Source organism: Cricetulus griseus, chromosome 7 (genome assembly GCF_003668045.3).
Source record: "Cricetulus griseus strain 17A/GY chromosome 7, alternate assembly CriGri-PICRH-1.0, whole genome shotgun sequence".
Classification (NCBI taxonomy): Eukaryota; Metazoa; Chordata; class Mammalia; order Rodentia; family Cricetidae; genus Cricetulus; species Cricetulus griseus.
The window spans coordinates 126,287,507-126,307,917 of record NC_048600.1 but is presented as its reverse complement, the minus strand read 5'-3'; the positions used below and the strand labels follow the sequence as shown (position 1 = coordinate 126,307,917).

The 20,411-nt window shown below is 46.7% G+C and overlaps 1 protein-coding gene across 1 annotated transcript in view; it reads left to right on the top strand.

The window, feature by feature from the left end:
* Slc39a11 (solute carrier family 39 member 11) overlaps positions 1 to 20,411 on the top strand; it is a 412,078-nt gene that overhangs the window by 59,035 nt on the left and 332,632 nt on the right. The window lies entirely within an intron of this gene.

Sequence of the window (20,411 nt, the reverse complement as noted above, 5' to 3'; positions counted from 1 at the left end):
TCTGCCTCCCCAGCAATGGGATTTGGAGCATCCCTCACAATGCCTGACGTTTCACAGGGGGCTTGGGGGTTAGGTCTTCATGCTTGTGATTGAAGCACATCACCAACCGAGCCATCGCTGCACCTCCCTCAGTGCCAATCTGTACCAAAGTGCAAACTAGTCATAGGGAATGGGATCTGGGAGCGGAACCCTCTCCAGACGTCCCTGAGGAGTCTTGCTGAAGTAGTTGAGCCTCCGGGGCAGCCATACTCCTGTCCACAAAGAGTCAGCTACCTCCAGACAAGTGATTGAAGGTTTGGTGAGCAGATTCTAGATGAACACAGGGCAGGGAAAATACAGCAAAAAACCAGGGAAGTGTCCCTTTGCATTGCTCAAATAATAAAGAAGGTGCTTGCTTTCATTCAAGGCTGGCCAGTCTGGGCATATGCTCCTCGGATGGACTGTACAGTAGATGAGCCACTGGAGGGTCACACTGGACTATGCCCTTTGCTTTCTGTGCTGGCTCATGTGGTGGGGCGTAAGTGCTGTGACTGTGGATTCACTGACTGTCACAGGCATTTCTCATTATGCATGGGCAAGGCAGGTGGGCTCAAGAATCACCTATGGAAAAAAGTCAGTCAGATTTGGGTCCAAGGAAGGATTTCTGTGGGAAAAGATGGGTTACCATGGTAAGATGAAGGTTCACAGTCGGGAGGACCAAGGAGGGAGACAAAAGGCATCGACATTAGCAGGGAAGGCAAATAATTGGGGAGAGCAAGATGGGAACTGTGTGGCTGGGGAATATGAAAAAGGGAGGGAGGGAGGGAGGGAGGGAGGGAGGGAGAGAGAGAGAGAGAGAGAGAGAGAGAGAGAGAGAGAGAGGAAAAGAGGGAGATCATAAGCTTCATTGTGGGACAATGGTTCCCTGTCACACGCTTCACATGTAGCATTCTGAAATCAATTTAGTTCTATGCAGTATGTGTTTGTGTGTGTGTGTGTGTGTGTGTGTATGTGCGTGTGTGTGTGTGTGTGTGTGTGTGTGTGTGTGTGTGTGTGTGTGTCTTTGTGTATGTGTGTGTGTGGGGCGTTGGTTTGGTTTTTCAAGACAGGGTTTCTCTGTAGCCTTGGCTGTCATGGAAAGGCTTGGTCACTCTGTCAACCAGGTTGGCCTCTAACTCAGAAATCCACCTGCTTCTGCCCCCCTGAGAACTGGGATTAAAGGCATGCGCCATCACATTCAACTCAAAGTGTGTCTTTTTCACAGGTGACGAAATACCTCCAGGTGCAGGGCTGGGATCCTGGCTGCCACATGTTCAAACATCTGCTTCTCAGAGGGTGAGGCTGCTATTTCAGCATCCAAACTGGGACATTGATGAGGACCCATGACTAACCCTCTGCACTGGGAAAAATAAAGAATATACATTTACCTATAATGGCAGTGAACTGTGGAGAGCACTTTCAGGAGTGTGATTTGGCAATGTCTGTCAAAATGAAGTGTGTCCATTCCTTATGACCCAACCTGCCCTTCTAGGGAGGGATGTTATGGGAGTATCCTCATTGTGCTGGATGAGACATGTATAAGAGAGTCGTCTAGGTTGGGCAGTGGTGGTGTATGCCTTTAATCCTACCACTCAGGAGGCAGAGGCAGAGGCAGAGGCAGAGGAGGACAGATCTTTTAAGTTCGAGGCCAGCCTGGTCTACAGAGCGAGTTCTAGGAAAGTCAGGGATACACAGAGAAACCCTGTCTGGAAACACAAGCAAGCAAGCAAACAAGCAAGCAAGCAAGCAAACAACAACAAAGAGTATGACCTATGCCAGTGAGTGTAGAGGCATCCTGTAAGTTTCTCATGAAGATTCAAATGTCAAATTCTCATGTCAAATTCAAACACACAGCTCACAGTGGATCCCACACAGCAAAGCGGGGAGAGACGAAGTGACTGTGGTGGCTCAGAAAGTTCCTGTGATAGGCCACCAAGTCATCCAATATGTTCCTGAGTAAGCTACCTGATATAAAATGTAATCATGGGACACTATAGTTCGTAAGGATATTAGAGCGAGTTCCAGGAGAGCCTCCAAAGCTACACGGAGAAACCCTGTCTCAAAAAAAAAATTCATGCAAATGTATTTGTTTTCAAATTAATATTTACATAGGTAAATATGCACAAACACATTATACAATTTAGCTTTATATACATCCTTGCATGTATCTTTATGAAGGTAGACTTGCCAATATACATGCATGTCAATATGTACATATGTGGATGTATATGAACATTTATCTGTGTGTATGTTTGTATATGACACACAGAAATATTTTACAAGACAGTATTTCAAATTGTTAATAGTGGTTCCCTTTGTCGTGACCACTTAACTCCACCCTTTAAGGTCTCCACAGCCTTAATAATGTCTCATGGATGACCAACCTCTAGGGAACACAGCAGTTGTTAAGAGCACACATAGGGGGTAAACTGTTTTCCCAGAAAGAGAGAAATTTGATTTGAAGACGGATTGACTGATGTTTGTCAATTTAGCATCACCTGGGGAAGCCTCTTTGGGCACCGCAGACCATCACAGGCTTTTGTTTTTTGTTTTTGTTTTGTTTTGAGACAAGATCACTTGGAATCAGTCTGGGCTCAAACTTACTCTGTATCCAGCGATGACTTAAACTCCTTCCTGCAGAAGGCTGGGATACAGGCATGTACCACCACACCCAGATCATGCTATGCTGAGGATGAAAATGAAACCTAGGACCTGGTGCTTGATGGGAAAGCATGTTACCAGCCCCCAAATCCAGCTTTGTAAGATGCTAAATTGTGGTGGGAGGAGGATAAGAGTAGATCTTAGAACTGGCAAGATATATATATATATATATATATATATATATATATATATATATATATGGGTCTGCCTTCCTTCCATGCAGCAAGGGTGGGGAAGGCTCAGGCTTGCCTGGAGGCAGACATAGGAGGCTTTTGGAAGTCCCCAAGCATTGTGCAGTGACACAAACAGTAAACAGCACTCGAGTCCCCTGTAGTAGGGGCAGAGCATCAAGTACCCCCACCTGGGACGGCTTCACGCCTTCTGTTAGATGGCTGAGGAGTGTGCAGATGGATGACCCTGGTTATCCTAACAAATGAACACCTCCCCCTCCTTTTTTTTTTTTTTTTTTAACAATGCCATTAGAAAGTGTCCGATATGATTCATAATGGCACACAAATAAAAGGCAAAGGCCTCTGTTGCTTTCTGTGGGTTAAATAATAAAGAGTGTCTGTGGGTGCAGGGGCAGATGGCTCAAGCTCCCAGCAGCTGGAGGCTGCTTGTCTTCATTAGTGTCACCGACAGACGGCCTCCCCGTAGTCATGGGATAGCCGTTGGTCACCCAGCTGATTCTCTCTGGGAGCCTGCAGGGTTCAACCTGGCCTCATTTTCAGGACTTTAATGAACTCCTTAGCTGGCAGGAGGATTGCCCTCACTTCTGTAAGGACGTCTCTCCTTTGTCTAGGCTAGTGTTTCTTAACTGGGCATTCTGGGAGACTTCCTTGGTTGTTACATCAGGTCTTCTGCTAAGCAGGCTGTTGTGCCCTGGCCTCGATGTCAAGGGTGGTCTGGCATGGGCGCTCTGGTGTGCTGTGGTTGGGAAACTGTAGCCAAACAAAGCAGCCTCTGAGGTCCAGAGGTTCTAGGTCACCCCATCCTCTCTTGAAACCAGGAGACAAGAAAATGGGCCATGAATTCATTGGTGTCTACTGCAGCCTCTTACAGGGCATTGTCATAATTGTGTACAAAATGCTGTCATTCACCCAGCACTGAATTTGGGAGGTTCCCCTTGGTGTAAAGACAAAGGAAACAGTGTATGCATGGAGTCATAGATAGGGTAGGGGACAAATTTCATCCCGTGGTTCTGCGCCCTTCATGTGTGGCTGCGTAGGGGATGTCCTTCCTGGGCAGTTGCCTGAAGTTTGGTCCCAGAATCATTCACTCAGAAGCCTGACGTTCTGCATTTTCAACAGGCCCCTGGGGAGGGGTTGGTGCAAACGTCACATAACACATTGGGTGGCAAGGAGTGAACCTGACTCTTGGTCCCGTGGTTAGGACTGGTATTGTTCCTTTCAATGGTAACCATGGGAAAACCCCTCTTGAAGCCTCCTTGCTGTGTGCTTAGCTGTCCTTCACCCTTGTGACATAGGCCACCTGGGCACCAACTCAATGGCTCTGGGAAAATCAAGACGATTGGTGACCCAAAGGGAAAGGCTGTGTTTATGTGTGTACAGGTGTGTGTGTCATCCCCAGGAGCACTATCCCTCTCCTTTGACAGAGGGTCTCTTATTGGCCTGGAACCCATTAATTAGGCTAGACTGGCTAGCCAGCATGAACCAGGGATCTTCCAGTCTCCACCTCCCTATCACTGGGGGATTGTCAGAGGACAACCTTAGGTGTCAGCCCGTCTTGAGAAGTTCAGGTTATTTTACTGCCTCCATCTCCCATCTTGCCATAGGAATGCTGGGATTACAGATGTGGCTGTGACGCCTGACTTCACGTGGGCTCTGGGGATTCAGACTCAGGCCCCTATGCTTTTGAAGCAAGCACTTGATGCTCTGAGCCATCTCCGAGCCCTCCGCTGGGACTTTTGATTGTCCCTTAGTGAAGAAAGCTCTCTGGGTCCCTAGCAGGTATAAAGTTCTGTCCTATAGACCTGTGACATCATGAACTTTTCTGGCTCATGGTGGAGGCCAGTTTTGGCCACTGGATTGCTTTTCACCAGCCACAGGACTTGGCAGGGACTTGTATTCTCTATCACAACAGCCCCTCTGCTTCAGCCCTTCCTCCCTCCCATCTAAGTAACCCGCTGCTCCCAGATTTTTCTTCAGTGGTACTCTGAACAGGCCACAGCCTTTGCTGTGAAACCTTAAGTATTTCTTAACTATATAATTCTCAAGTTTTTACCTTCAAGGAAATGAGTTTGGGGTGAGTAGAAAAGAGTCCATTTTTCTAACTCTGAAGTAAATTCTATGCATAGTGGGTGGGAAGTCTACCTTAGCCATATATATATATGAAGGGTTGCATTGCTGGGTAGATCGTGGGACTGTGTGTGTGGATGTTGGTTTGGATGCATCAGGGCAGACTCAGCAGGCAGGCCTGCTGAACTCCACATGGCTTGGCTTGGCTAAGTGTGATTGGCTAGATTCTTGCAGTCAATTTCTACGTCTGTGCCACTGAGTTTTTGTTTTGTTTTTGACACTGAGTCTCCTGGTGTAGCCCGGGCTGGCCTAGAGCTGGTTGGTGATCCTCCTGCCCCAGCATCCTGAGTACGGGATTATGGGTAAGCGTCCCCGCACATGGCCTATGTCTTTGTTCGCAGTGATGTTTCCATCAACAATGTCCAACTTGGTCTGGGAATTCGAGCCACTACACAATGGTAGACCATTTCCCAGCATGCACAAAGCCCCGGTCACATCCCCAGCACCACCCAACCCAAAACAGAACAAGAAGGGAAAGAGGAGAGATTCCTTCTTTCTCCACCGTTCACATCTTCCACATCCTCTGAGGGTCCTGCCTCACAACCCACGGCGTCCTACCACAGCTCTTAGTGACCTCCGCCCCAACTGGGCATGGCATAGGGTTCCAGGGAGGGTGGTAATCACAGCCTGGGCTCCATGCGGGAGATGTTCAGCAAAAGAAGAGAGTGATTAGCATTTGCAGGAGCCGGGTCATTCCAGGGTGAGTTCCCTCATGTCCCCTGTCAGCCTAATCACCTGAAGTGCCACCAGCCCCTGGAACAGCAGCTGTGCTCACTTCTTTGATTAATTCCTGGATTAAAGGTAGTTGTGAGCTTTTTCACCAGGAGGCTGGCTGGGCAGTGTGCGTTGTAAAAATTAATTGTCTTAAAAAATGCGGATCGCCGTTCATTTATTTGACAGATGCTTATTAAATACCTCTCCTGCTTGCCAGAGAGGCACGGTACACCCCCTTCAGGGCTGGGTCAGCTAATTGGTATACACGTGAGGAGAGTGGGACTGGGGTTGGGAGCTACTTGGCTAGTGAGCTGTTTGGGGTGATGAATTCCTGTGGTTGCTCTCCGTGTTTCTCAAGCTCATGTCCGTGGCTTTCATTTATTCCTTATGCCCTACAGCAGTGATTTCCAAACTGCAGTATCTGAGGTTGAAGGAACTGCCTCGAAATGTATTTATCAATTATTAATATTTCCAAAAGCCGAAAAAGGCAGAGGCAAATTAAAATCCAATTTCCTTGCTCGGGTCTCTAGTAGCAGCCCCTTAATTCACTAGCTTGGTTGGTCACATTGATCCCAAGTGCCGAATGGTAGTGGCATCTGTGTGCTTTTGATGCTTTAAAAAACTGGGGAGACAATTAATTCTTAACTAACATACTTCGCTTGACAAATTTGTTTCAAACCAGTTTTTTTTTTTTTTTTTTTTTGTTTTTTGTTTTTTGAGACAGGGTTTCTCTGTGTAGCTTTGGAGCTTATCCTGGCACTCGCTCTGGAGACCAGGCTGGCCTCGAACTCACAAAAATCCACCTGCCTCTGCCTCCCAAGTGCTGGGATTAAAGGTGTGCGCCACCAACGCCCAGCCTCTCAAACCGGTTTTTAAAAAGATTTATTTTTATTTTGTGTGTTTACATGTTTTGCCCTCATGTATGTTTGTGTACCTCATGATGCCTGGTGCCCCTGGAGGCCATAAGAGGGAACTGAACTCCCTGATACTGGAGTTACAGATGGATGGGTGGTGAGCCACCATGTGTGTGCTGGGAACTGAACCTGGATCCTTCACAAGAACAGCCAGTGTGCTTAGCTGCTGAGCCATTGCTCCAGAACCTTCCAAACCATTTTGTGGTTGTTGGTTTTAGAGATGAGTTATTGAAGCAGCAATAAGAGTCTTGTAGTCAGCAGAGAGCTGCTTGGTGGTTATTAAAATGAACACAAAGCAGATTTTTTTTTAAAGAAGCAGTGTGTATGGAAGGTTCTGGAAGGACTTAGCTTAGCCCTCTCCACCCCAGAAAAGTCCACATCAGGGCACTGCATTCTAACTGCTATCTATCAGGTGAGCTCCTGGCAGCAACTTGGTATGAGTCCAGACTCTGTGTATTATAATTTTCTGGGCTGAGAGAGGAAAAAAGGACTCTGGGGTAGATACCCTGCCTTGACCTCAGTTATTTGGTAACACATAGGGTGCCTGGACTGTTCAGAGAAATGGGGCCTCTGGTGTATGGAGGGCCTTGCCTGGCTGGAGGTTTGTATCCTGAGCCATGACCTCACCAGCTATCTGTGGAGCTTGCAGGGAGTGGAGAAAGTCTCTCAGTTATTGAGCTGGCCTGGTAGTGACAGGCAGCTCTGGGGCCTGTGGGCGTGAGAGGAAGTGTGAAAGGAAGGAGGGTCCTTCCCTTCGGACTTCGACTCTGCTCATGTGACACCATGCAGTTCTGCAACTGGCCTGTGGAAGGAGAAAATTCTTGGGAAACACTGGATTAAAACCAGTTGTGGCAAATTCTCATGGGAACTCAGTGTTCTAAATTGGTAGGGATGCCACATGCTCAAGAGGCTTTGGGCAGAAGGAGTGAGTGTCTTGTGTTGGGTTTGGGGGTCTTGGTTTCTTGGCAAGTTTTCACCTCTGGCTTTATTAAGTAAGCACAAAAGCTTTCTTTCATTCAGCATTTTTTTTTTAACAAAAGCATATTGGGATTGCTAATTTCTTTTATTTATTTATTTTTATTTTATGTACATTGGTGTGAGGGTGTTCGATCCCCTGGAACTGGAGTTACAACAGTTGTGAGCTGCCATGTGGGTGCTGGGTATCGAACCCCAGCCCTCTGGAAGAGCAGCCAATGCTCCCAACTGCTGAGCCATCTCTCCATTATGACTCCCTCATGGTTGACTGTACGCTTAAATTCTGAGCTAAAATAAGTCTTTTCTCCCTTCATGAGAGTATTTTAACCACAGCAGCAGGAAAAACAACTACTAACAGTTCTAGCCTTTTGCCCTCTACAGGTATGTGCTCAGTACTCCTTTCCCACACTCCCCTCCCCAACACTGGAAGCTTGCATCTTTTGCAGGTCTTGGCTCTAGCTATACGCCCTGGAGTGATGGTGACAGCGGGAAGGTACCCTCCTCCTAGCAAGGCGATGCCCAGCCTCTCCGGGGCACCAGATAAACTGAGTAGGATGACCTTGGTTAGAAGAATAGCATCTTGAAACCTTTGCTCTGATTTCATCCCAGGGGACTTAGCATTTCTGAAGACCCGTTTTGTTTTTTGTTTTTTGTTTTTCAAGATTAAATGTTTGGGGGGATATTAAATATATTAAAATGCTCTTATATTCCAAATAAAATAATTCTATGCCCCCCAAACAAGTCAGAAAGAAGTTTTTTTATATATATAACTTTGCTTTGGAACCACTTCGCTTCAAGCTTTATTTAATTTATGATTGGCTATGATTTCTTGGCTTGCATTATGCATACTTAAGAATTCTCTGGAAGTGAGAAAAGCCAATCTTCAGATTAGTTTTTGAATGAGATTAAATTTTTATGAATACTAAAGTCAATAATTAAGAAGGGTTAATGGGCATTTAGCTAAACCTTCACAAATTTAGACCTCTGCAGGTGTGTTTTTCTTTTGAGTCAACAGGTCTCTCTTTTCCAATTCTTAGCCATTCCTCAGCCCCCCCCCTGGAGCTTGGAGCCCCCAGATTCTGGTCCACTCATTTCTTATGTCTGAGATTCCTCTACTTTTTTTCTTGCTTCTCTTTTAATTCCCACTATGCAATGGGGGCATTCTCCTCCCCGCATCTGAATCCGAGGCCCTGCTCTGTAGACTTCAAGCTCTATTTTGAGACTGAGGGGCTGTCCCCTGCTTCCCCACCTGGGCTGATCACTGTAGGTCTCCTCTTTGCTTTCCCTGTCTTTAGAGCAGTGGTTCTCAACCCGTGGGCCATGACCTCTTGGACCAACCTCCAGCTCTGAGAATATTGATGTTATGATCCATAACAGTAGCAAAAGAATATGAAGTCGCAACAAAAATAATTTTATGGAGCTGTTTTAAAGGGTCACAGCAATAGGAAGGTTGAGAAGCACTGTTCCAGAGCCTTCTGGTTCAAAACCTTTCCGGGACAGTTTGATGGAATCCTTGACCCTGGCCTGAATCTGCCGCTTTGATCTCCCTCCCTCTCCCACCCTGTGTGTGTTTGAAATTATAACCACATTTTCACCTCCCTTTCCTCTCTCCAAGCCCTCCCATATACTGTCACTCACCGCTCTTCACTTCGGTGGGATTCTGTGCCCACCTTCACTTCAATCCTGCTACACCAGCCTCATAGATAGCCAGTGCAGCCATTTAAGAGACCCAAGCTTGGCTTCACGCTCAGTTTTCATTGTCTTGAGGTCCTTGGTCATTTTATCTTTTACCTAGAGTTTTGTATGCAATGTCAACATGACAATGGGAACCTGAATGTTATTCTGAATGTCAGTCTGTCTGTCTTTGTCTCTCCCCCCAACTCTGTGTATGTGTTTGCATGTATGTGCCCATTCTGCACATGTATGAGTGAGTGAGTGTGTCTGTGTGTGTCTGTGTGAGTGCATGTATATGTGGGAGACAGAGGCTAACCTTGAGTGCTTTCTTCACCTTCTACTTTGTTTGATACAGGATTTTATCAGTGTTGTACATGATAGGTCCACTGGTTTGTGAGCTTCCCAGGATTCCCCTGTCTTTGCTGGTGTGATTAGGTAAGGGTCTTAAGATACAGAAATGACCCTGGGTCACATGGTGGTCCTGATGAGGTGAAGGAGGGAGATGACAGAGTGAGAAACAGACCTCCCTGGAGCCTCCAGCAGGAATACAGCTTCCCACACACCTTGACTTCAGGACTTTGACCCCTAGGATTGCAAGCTTGTCACAGTACCAGGGTGCATTTGCAAGGCTTTGGGTTTGAACCCTGGCAAAGATCTGTTGTTGGACTTTTTCGTTGGAACCATCGGCTCTCCAATAATGACACAATAATGAGACTTATTTTTAATTACGAAAGCTCAGCCAATAGCTTAGGTATGTTTCTAATTAGCTCATATAACTTAAATTAACCCACTTCTATTAATTTACTTTCTGTCTCCTGGCTTTATTACCACATCTCCGTACTGCCCATTCAGCTTGCTCTCCATCTCCTGGTGTCTCCACCCTTCTTCCCAGCGTCCTCTGTGCCTAGAAATCCTGCCTAGCTTTTCGATGTTCAGCTTTTTTATTGAACCAATCAGAGAGACACATCTTCATAGTGTACAAAAAGATTATTCCACAACAAGATCCTTTTACTTGTGTCGGGGTGACATAATGGCAACTTTGATTGCCAGTTTGCCTAGGATTTAAAATCAACATGGAAACACACCTCTGGATGTATCTGTGAGAGTCTTTCCAGAAAAAACACAAAGACTCACTTGAAATATAGGCAGTGCCAGTCCATGAGCTGGGGTCCTGGACTGACTGAAAGGAATGGAGCTGAACAGTGGCCATCACCTCTCTGTGCTTCCCCATTGTGGTGCCGTGTGAGCAGCTGCCTCAGACTCCCGCCGTCATGTCTTTCTCTCCAGGATGAACTGGAACCTTGAGTTGTGAGCCAGAATAAATCCTTCCTTCCCTAAGCTGCTTTCATCAGGAAGTTTTCGCCACAATGAGAAAAGCAGCGGATACAGGTGACACAGTTAAACAGTCGTGGATTAGGGTGCAGCTAGACATCTCCGGGCTGTTGGTGCACAACTGTTTATCAGTGGAAGCTGCTCGAAAATTTCTAGCTCGAATCTCTACATATTCATCCATGGCATATTCGGTTTTTGTGACTTCTGAGGCTCATATGATCCCGAGGGTCTTTCTTAGAGAAAAACAGACGGACCAGGTGTTGTGGAATAGTCTAGGAATCAGCACAAAGGAAGCTGGTGCTGGAGGAGGACTGAGAATTCAAAGCTGGCCTGGGATACACAGAGAGTCCCTGTTTCAAAACAAAACAGCAGCAAAAAAAGAACAAGAAGACATTTGGCACACACACAAAAAAATACCATTTCAGAATAAGAAGAAACCACAAGTTTCCAGCCCTTTGGTCCAGAGCTTTGGTTCCGAGGGCTCGCTGGTCAGTTTCTCAGCATTGCCTGCGTGGATATGATGCCTAGAGTGTGTCTCCTCCCATACACCTGCTACCATGGTCCTGGGTGTGGATTGCACGGTCCATTTCTCTCTTACCCCCAGGAAGGAGAGTATGTTCTGCTGGTCTGTCCCATGTAGCTGGAGACATCCACTTGCACCCATCAGGCAAAAGCGTGGATGTTTTATGAGGAACAAGGAGAGCCATCCTTGTGTTGGTTTATGTGGTACCAACCAACACAGGGCCCCGCAGGGTATACAAGCAGCATTGTAAAGCCATGGTGTGAACTGATGTTGCATATCAGCGTGCACCCAGCACCTCCCAGCCTAACACATCATAGATGTGAGGTGAATACTTGCTAAGTGACTGGACAAGGAGGTGAGTGACAATGGGAGGAGCAGAACTTAATTGTAACAATAAGTCTTTCCACTGAAGCCACCTGAACCCTGCCGCCACGTGGGCGCTTTCCGCCAGGCCGCCTGAGTTCTGCCTGCTGCCACATTAAGGTCCCAAGTAACACACAGAGACCTATATTAGGTACAAATGCTGCTTGGCCAATGACTAGTGAAAGACCCCCGAAGGGATACTTTCGTAGAGGGAGACCCACACACCCAGGAACCAGCGAGGCCACGAACTGGATGTAAAAAACAAGAGGCTTTATTGGAGACTCGGGTACCCGGGGCGACTTAGCTTTTCTGAGGCCAAGCGCGCCGAGCCAAGGGAAAGGGGTCCTTATATAGGGAAAAAGGCGCAAGCTAGGAGCAGGGATTCTATTTGATGGTTCAAATGAGGCACAGAGCCATTCCAGATCAGCATATTCTCAAGGTCTGGTGTCTGGTACAACAGACTTGATTCCTCCCTCCGCGCCCAGGTGGCTGACCTTGGGGGCGGAGACCTTGGGACGGAGTGTTTCTCAACGGGGGGGGGCGTGGGGGCGAGGGGTGCCCTTTCCCTGCTCGGCCCCAGCCCCGGCGCGGTGCCAGGGCAGCCCCGCCTGGGTGAACCGGCTTGGGAGGGAAAACGGCAGCCGGGGGAAGTGGAGGCCGGCGGGGGCAGGGACAGCAGGATGAAGGTGAAGCAGGGCAGCTCTGCGGCAGCTAGCAGCTCCCGGACAATTATCGCCCCGCGCTGCACTCTCCAGCCCATCCCGGCTGCTCCAGAGAGAACACCCAGCATCAGCATAGGCGGGGGGAGACAGAGAGGCAGCAGGCCTTTCACTAGGATTTCTCATCTGCTAGCTCAGTCTTAATTATCATAAATCTGTATATTTTATAAGACTTATCTTATGTAGGACGCCTTCCACTGGCGTCCTCATCCCGGGATCACATGGCAGCCCAGAGCAGAGAGCAGGAGGAAGAGCACAAGGGGACCACTTCCTTCTTTGCCCTTGCTTACATATGAGTCTCCCTGCTATGTCACTTCCTGCCTGGATCACTTCTTTACTACATTTCCCAGAATCCTCCTTGACTACTAATCCCGCCTAACTTGCTGCCTCATTGGCCAAACAGTACTTTATTTATCATCCAGTAAGACAAACACATACACAGAAGCACTTCCCCCATCACTTAATTGTTGAGCCAGTGCTGCTATGTTAGTAAGCTTGTTAACATGGCCTCTGTGACTTACTAACCAGGAGATGCCAGAAGAGGCAGGTGTAAAAAGGATTTCTTAATTGGTCTAAATAATAAAAACCCAGAGTCAGATATAGAGGAAAATGCTGAGAGATCAGAGAGAAGAAGGAGCAAGCCAAAGCCACCTTTACCTCCTTAGCATCTCAGCAGGCAAAAAAAAGTGAGTTCCTGTTTCTTCCCGCTTATATCCTATCTCCGCCCAGCCATCTCACTTCCTGTCTGTCTGTCCAGACCTCCAGACCTCTATAGTTAGCTAGTGGCAAGCTCCATCCTCTGATCTTCAGACAGGCTTTATTTGTCCAAGCAAAATATCAACACAAGCAGGTTTTGTTTTGAGTTGTTAGACAGGCTTGTTCTGTAGCTCAGGCTGGCCTGGAACTCGAGATGTTCCTGTTCCAGTCTCTGGAGTGGCTGGGAACACTGTGCCTGGTTCAGAGAAGTTATTTAAAGCAACAACAGTAGAGCATGGGGGAATTGATTTCTGCTAATTATTATCTCAGATGATATCACCTGAGGGTTGATTTCGCATTCAATTGGTGGTGGTTTTTACTTAGTAATTGGTATCTTATTAAGCTGGCAGCTGAGCAAGCTGGAGTATGAATTTTAAACACCTTGTTCAGAGCAAGAAACTTCCATCCCAGCAGTAGATTTCCATAAATCAGCAGGATTGCATGCTTAAGCTCCTCTTGTATTATAGGCTCAGAATCAAATGTTAGACAAAGGTGAACAGAGGCAAGATTGCTGACTCAGTTTCTTCCTGGAAGAACAGCTCTTGTCTGCAGCAGGCTCAGAAAAGTGGTACCCAGTTGCCCTGAGCTCCTCTACTTAGGTTAGTCACTGGGTAGGTGGCTAGAATGCTCTCTTTATGACTTACCTGTTTCCATCAAGGAGCCAACCTGAAAGGGAATAGGCAGATGCGTCCCAAACATGGATGGGCCTCTGTGTCCCTTTTAGCCCTAATTGTCAACTTGACAGAGCCTAGTGTCATCTAAGAGGAGAAGCCTTGATTGAGGAGCTGCTTAAATCAGGTTGGTCCATTGCTATGTCTGTCAGGGAATTGTGTGGAAGCAGGAGGGCACAACCCACTGTAGGCAGGACAGCAGGTAATGCTAGGTAGTGTAAGAAAGTTAGCTAAGCATGATCCTGCAAGCAAGCCAGCGAGCTGTGTTTCTCTATGGTTCATGCTTCAAGGTTGATGCCCTGGTTTCGCTCAATGAAGGATTATGGCCTGGAAGTATAAGCCAAAATAAACTATTTCCTTCTCTATATCGTGTTTGGTCATGGTGTTTTATCAAAGCAATAGGGAAGAAACTAGATCACACTGGCAGAGACCTTCTAGGCTTCTCCATGTACAAAGCTCTGGGATACAGCAGTGCGATGATGCTACCAGAGCCTCAGATAACTAGTACTCAGAGAACTGGAGGGAGCAAAGTTGTAGCAGGCTCTCTTTTGGGCCACCAACCAGCTCCAAATCAGGACACAGAGACTCATTATTGGTTATGAGCACTCGACCTTATCTTATGCTTGTCCCATTAGCTCTTATAACTTAATTTAACCTGTTTCTCTTCATCTACGTTTTGCCTCAGGGCTTTTAAACTTTCTTTCATTCTGTAGGTCCTATTTCTTGTCTGGCTGGCTGGTGGCTGCTTGGCTGGCTAGCCCCAGGCGTCTCCTGCTCTTTCTGTCTTGTTCTCTCTCTCTCTTTCTCTTTTCTCTTCCTACTTATTCTCTCTGCCCAATAGCCCCTCCTATCCCTTGACTGCCTAGCTATTGGCTGTTCAGCTTTTTATTATACCAATCAGGTACCTTAGGCAGGCAAGGCCACACATCTTTATATTGTGATTCAAACACAGCATAAACACATGTCAGTCATCTTTACATAGTTAAAGTAACATTCCACAACAGAGAACTTGTGGGATGTTTGTTTTGGTGTGTTTTGAAATTGTGAGGGAGTATGAAGATGAATTGGACAGTCATGCCTCAAGTTTTATTATAAATCACTTGTTAACTAGTGACTGAATAGATGCTTTTCTTTAAATTTTGTTTTATTTAGTGGTGTGGTGGCGGTAGTGCTGTTGTTGTTGCTGTTGGTGTGTGTGTACACAGACTCATTCTGTGGTATGTAAATGGATGGCAGAGGACAGCATGTGGGGAGTTAGCAATCACCTTGTGCTGTGTCACTCCTGGGGTTACAACTTAGGTCATCAGGCTTGACGACATGTGCTTTTATCCACTGAGCCGTCTTCCTGGCCTGGCAGGCGCTTCTTGAGACTCATTTAATATGTTTCTGAGTTATTTGATCTCTGAGATTTATAGGATGACAGCAAGGAGTCCCATGGTTTGTTTTTGTACCTCTGACATTTTGGGTCAGATAGCTCTTTGTGCTGGAGTTGGGGCATTGTAGGATAGTATACTCCCCTGCCTTCTACCCTCTGGATACCAGGAGCACTTCCCAATCCCACTCACTAAATGTCTCACCGGGTACCGAGCAGAGCAAAATTATTCTTGGCCAAGAACCTCTTTGTGATACTGTGATAGGTGCGGTAGGATTCCTGGGACAGCTTGATGCTGTATGCACACGTTGCTTCTCCGTTAACTCTTAAAGTCTTTATAAAGTGTAGCCAACAGATAATGCTCTTGTCCCTGTTTGCCTTACTCATTCAGTAACTAGGGGCCATCTGCTTTGCATTAGGTTCTGCAGAAACCACAGTGCAGAAAGCAGGTGTGGTGCTGCTCCCATGAGCTGGCATTTAGGGAGAACAAGGAAGGCAAGAAAGGTCTGTGTTAGGTCACATGTTCAAGGACTGCCCCTTTGAGGTGAGGTCCCAGGTGAATCTGGGAGCTTGATGCTTCCGGCAGAGGCAGGAGCAGGTGCAAAGGTCATGCGGCAGGAGAAAGCTCTGTGGGGTCAGAGGTGGGTGGGGCAGGGTTGAGAAGCTGTGTGGTGGGGAGGCAGAGCCCCCCACTGAGGTGGAGGGAGGTGGGAAAATGCTAGGGATTATGCATATGATTATATATGTAACAGTAACTTTCAAACATTCTATCTGTACTGGCTGGTTTTGTATGTTAACTTGACTCATGTTGGAGTCATCAGAGAAAAAGGAGCCTCTGTTGAGGAAATGCCTCCTTGAGATCCAGCTGAAAGGCTTTTGCTCAATTAGTGATAAATGGGGGCATGTGGATGGAAGTTTCTGTCCCCCCTGGTCCCATAGCCATTTAGTCCCAAGTAAATACACAGAGGCTTATATTAATTATAAACTGTTTGGCCTATTGCTCAAGATTATTACTGTCTAGCTCTTACAACTAAAATTAACCCATAATTCTTATCTGTGTTTAGCCATGTGTCCTGGTACGTTTTCTCAGTATAGCATTCTCATCTTGCTTCCTCTGCATCTGGCTGGAGACTAACTCTGCCTTTCCTCTTCCCAGAATTCTCCTAGTCTGGTAGCCCTGACTATACAACCTGCCTGGTTACTGGCCAATCAGCATTTTATTAAACCAATTTGAGTGGCAAATCTTTTGGTTTGTTTGTTTGTTTGTTTTTGAGACAGGGTTTCTCTGTGTAGCTTTGGAGCCTCTCCTGGTACACGCTCTGTAGACCAGGCTGGCCTCTAACTCATTGAGATCCATCTGCCTCTGCCTCCCCGAGCGCTGGGATTAAAGTTGAGCCCCACCAACGTCTGGCTAATGAGTGGCAAATCTTTACAGTGTACAAGATCTTTATCTCACAACACTGGGAGGCTCAGCTCGTGGTGGGTAGCACCATCCCTGGCCAGGTCCTGAGTTCTAAAGAAAGCAGACTGAGTAAACCAGGGTAAGCAAGCCAGTAAGTAGCACTCCTCTGTGGCCTCTGAATCAGCTCTTGCCTCCAGGTACTGCCCTGTTTGAGTCCCTCTCTTGACTTCCTTTGATGATGAACAGGGATATGGAAGTATACACCAAATAAACCCTTTCCTCTCCAAATTACTTTTTGGTCATGGTGTTTCACCCCAGCAATAGAAACCTTAACTAAAACAACTTGGTAACAGGAACTGGGGTACTGCTCTGATAGGCTGGACCATGTTGTTATTTGGAGTAACACAGACTTTGGGAGTTTGGAAAGCAGTAGAAGGGTTTAAGTGCTGCTTTATGGGCCATCCTAGTAGGAGCATGGAAGACAGTGGTGCTGAGAGTGCTTTGAACTATGGGGTCCTGGTTTCAGAGGGGAAGAATATTAACATGTGGTCCAGAGATAGTTCTTGTGATATTTTGGTGAAGAATGTGGCTGCTTTTTGCCCTTGTCTGACAAGTATGCCTGAGGCCAAAGTGAAGAGATTTGGATTAATTCCTTTGGCATAGGAGATCTCACAACAGCCTAGTATTGTTGACTCTGTTGTGTGGTTACTAGTGTTCATGTTTATAAACATTTGTAATGAAAAGGAGCAAGCTGAGGAGAAAAGGAATATCAGGAAGTAGAATGGAGCTAAATCCTGTGTTCAAGGAGATGAATAAATTAAGAAATGGAATAAAGGGTGTGGTGACCTCAGGGCAAGATCCTACCCAGCTTTGTTTCCAACTTGTGGAAAAGACTTAAAGAAAAGTTTGGAGCAGTGAAGAGATCGATCTGCAGTCTGTAAGGCTAAGGTTTCTTTATTCAGATAAACACCAGCCAAAGTGTGCCAGGGGCAGCCAGGCAGCCAGGCCAGAGAGAAGGGCTATCCACATGTGTGCGGTCCCTTAAGAACCGTTCCCATCACCTTAGACTTCCCCTCAGCATGCCCTCACACCCGGCACACCTGTCTGGGCTACTAGGAGGCTGGGCTACAGTGTCTCCCTACAGAGCAGGGTGTGGTGGTGCACACCTTTTGATGCCAGCACTCTGAAGGCAGAGGCTGGCAGATCTCTGAGTTTGAGGTCAGTCTGGTCTACAGAGAAAATTCCAGAATAGTCAAGTTTAGGCAGTGAAGGTAACCATCAAAAACAGAAAGCTGGTGAAGATGTAACTGAATGAGGGGGTCATGATCCAGCCCCAGTAAGCAGCAGAACTTGGCAGCTTTGGCCACGTGGTTCTGGCTTTAGAGTTAAGGATAGAAGAAACAGTATATGGAATTTGCCTCTGCACCTAAAGAAAACTGCTGAGCCCAGGCTGTGTCAGGGGTGTCCCTGAATGGAGGCCTGGACAGGCCATTGTGTGAAGCTGTGAAGATGAAATCTGGATTGCCTTGGAGACCCCAAGATGTTGGAGATGCCAGAACTGTAGGATACCTTCTAAGGACAGCTGACAGTAGGGAGTGGAACTAGCCCAAGAGAAAGAAGTATGTTGCAGTCAACAAAGCTGAAAGGAGTTGGAGATCTGAAGAGAGTTTTGCTATCAGATGTGGCAATGAAGTGTTTGGAATTTGCCCAGCTGGTTTTTGGTTTTGCTTTGGTCTAGTATTTTTGGTTTTGCTTTGGTCTAGTATTTCCTCATTAGGCTCCCTTCTCTGTGCATTTATATGTTGGACTCTGCTTCAGTTCCTGCCTTGACTTCCCTTGACTATGGACTGTAACCTGTAAAACACACACACACACACACACACACACACACACACACACACACACACACACCACCACCACCACCACCACCACCACCACCTCAAGTTGTTCCTGTAACAGAAAGCAAACCAGGACCATTTTTTAGGAGACCGCATGATGTTCCATGGTCCCTGGGGGGAATGAACACCTCCTTCCTAATTAGGATTTGAAGAGGAGATTGAATTAGAGCTTTGAGGGAGGCAGAGCCGTAAGTTGGGGAATGAAGAGACAGGCTGGCCATGAGTAGAGATGGGTAAGGGGCACTCCAGGGAGGGAGGAGTCCTCATGCTTTATGCAGCTTAACCAGGTGCCTAGAACAGGCCAGGCAGGCTGGGTCATGTACATCTGTCACCCCAGAAGAGTCAGGAGGCTGTGTGCTTAAAGCAGCAGAAAGAAGGGAAAAGGGACCAGGTGGGAGAGACACTTTGTAGTTTGATTTAAAAACTTGGTTCATTTTCCTTTCTGATAATTTTTAATGCATATTAACATAGGAAAATTCAGCGAACCTGTGCATGGCTGTTCTCCAGCGTCAACAGGGATGGATCCCTGGCTGTGCTCAGTTTTGTTTAATCCCAACTCTACTCACTCAGCTTTCCATAAAATTTTGTGGGGAATACAAAGTATTGTGCTGTTTAATGGCTAGCTCAGTGTGGGGAGTCCTGTGACCTTTTTTTAGGTGGAATTGTTGGCCCTGCTCCCTGGGCCTTGTTTTGTGTTGTTCATGTAACAAGCTGTTTCTGGAGTGATGTGTGTTTACTATTTTTTTTTTTTGAGACAGGTTGGCTTTTAACCATACCCCTACTTTTCAACTTCCCAAGTACTGGGATCACAGGTAAATGGCACCTTGCTTGACTGACTATCCCTGGCCTGAGAGGCGGTGAGTGTCTTGAGGGCATAAAACCAACCCTCCAGGCCATCTCCTCCTGACATGGCACAGAGCCTCTGGAGTGACCATGGGCATGAGTAGCTGAGTCTTGCTGGACTGATGTAGCTGAAACTCGAAGTGATAGAGTTGGTATAATGATAAATAAAAAAAGAAAGGCAAAGAAGGTGCCTTTAGGAGGGCCCTGCCAAAGTATGTCACAGGCAACAGAGTCAGTGTAAGAGATTTATTGGGGGAGAGGGAGAATGAAAGACCCTGTTGGTGTGGGGACATGAGAGAGGCAGACAGACAGACAGACAGACAGAGGACAGGAACAAGAGACAAGAAAGGCAAGAGAAGCAAGAGAGAAAAGAAGAGGCAAGAGAGTTAGTGAGCTGTGCCAGGAGGGCACTTTTAAGGCTTGCTAACAATTGATAAATTGATAAAAAGGACTTACGAATAGATTTGCTCAGGAGACATTAAGTCACATAAGTGGAGTTTCACTAAGGAGCATGGCTCCCAGAGTATCCCAAAGACAAATTGTGTGCTAACAGGCCCGTTACTGATGAGGGGGAATTTAGGATGCCAGGGTGTGAATGTGTACTCACCAGGACTGACCAGTTGTTAGACTCTGATTCCCACAATGAAGGAGGCAGCTCTGATTCACAACCAGCCATCAAGTTTTGCCCAAACCAAAGACGTATCTCTAAGGGGCAGCTGGGGGTGGGGGCGGGTACAGTGTAGGGTCACAACCACCATTAAATCCAGATCTGCCATTAAATCCTTTGTGCACTCATCAGGAAAACTATAATTCTGCCAGGTGGACAAGATGACCCCAGGTAACAACTGTCCCACTGAACAACTAAACAACACTGGTGTACTTAAAATATAATTCCGGCAATATGGAATATCTTTGCTGTGTAAATCTCCTAGCTGCCTAAGTCACCAGACTTGCAGTCCGCTGTCTCTGTTTTAATTGTTCTGAAGGTCTCCTGGGCCTAGGACCCAAAGGAGACTTAAGGATGACAGTGTATGTAAAATGCAGGAGCCCAAGGTGTATGTAAACTAACAGAACCTGCTGGGGGCCAGTCTGGAGCTGGATGGTCACTACACAGGAGTTCTTCCTTCATCTGTAAGTGTGTGGAGTGATTTTTCTCTAGGAAGTTATAATAAATCTATAACACGGTAAAGGAAGCTTACCCCCCTATATTCTTTGATCTGTGTCCACTCAAACGGCAGGCTGTTTTCTGCCCTGAATA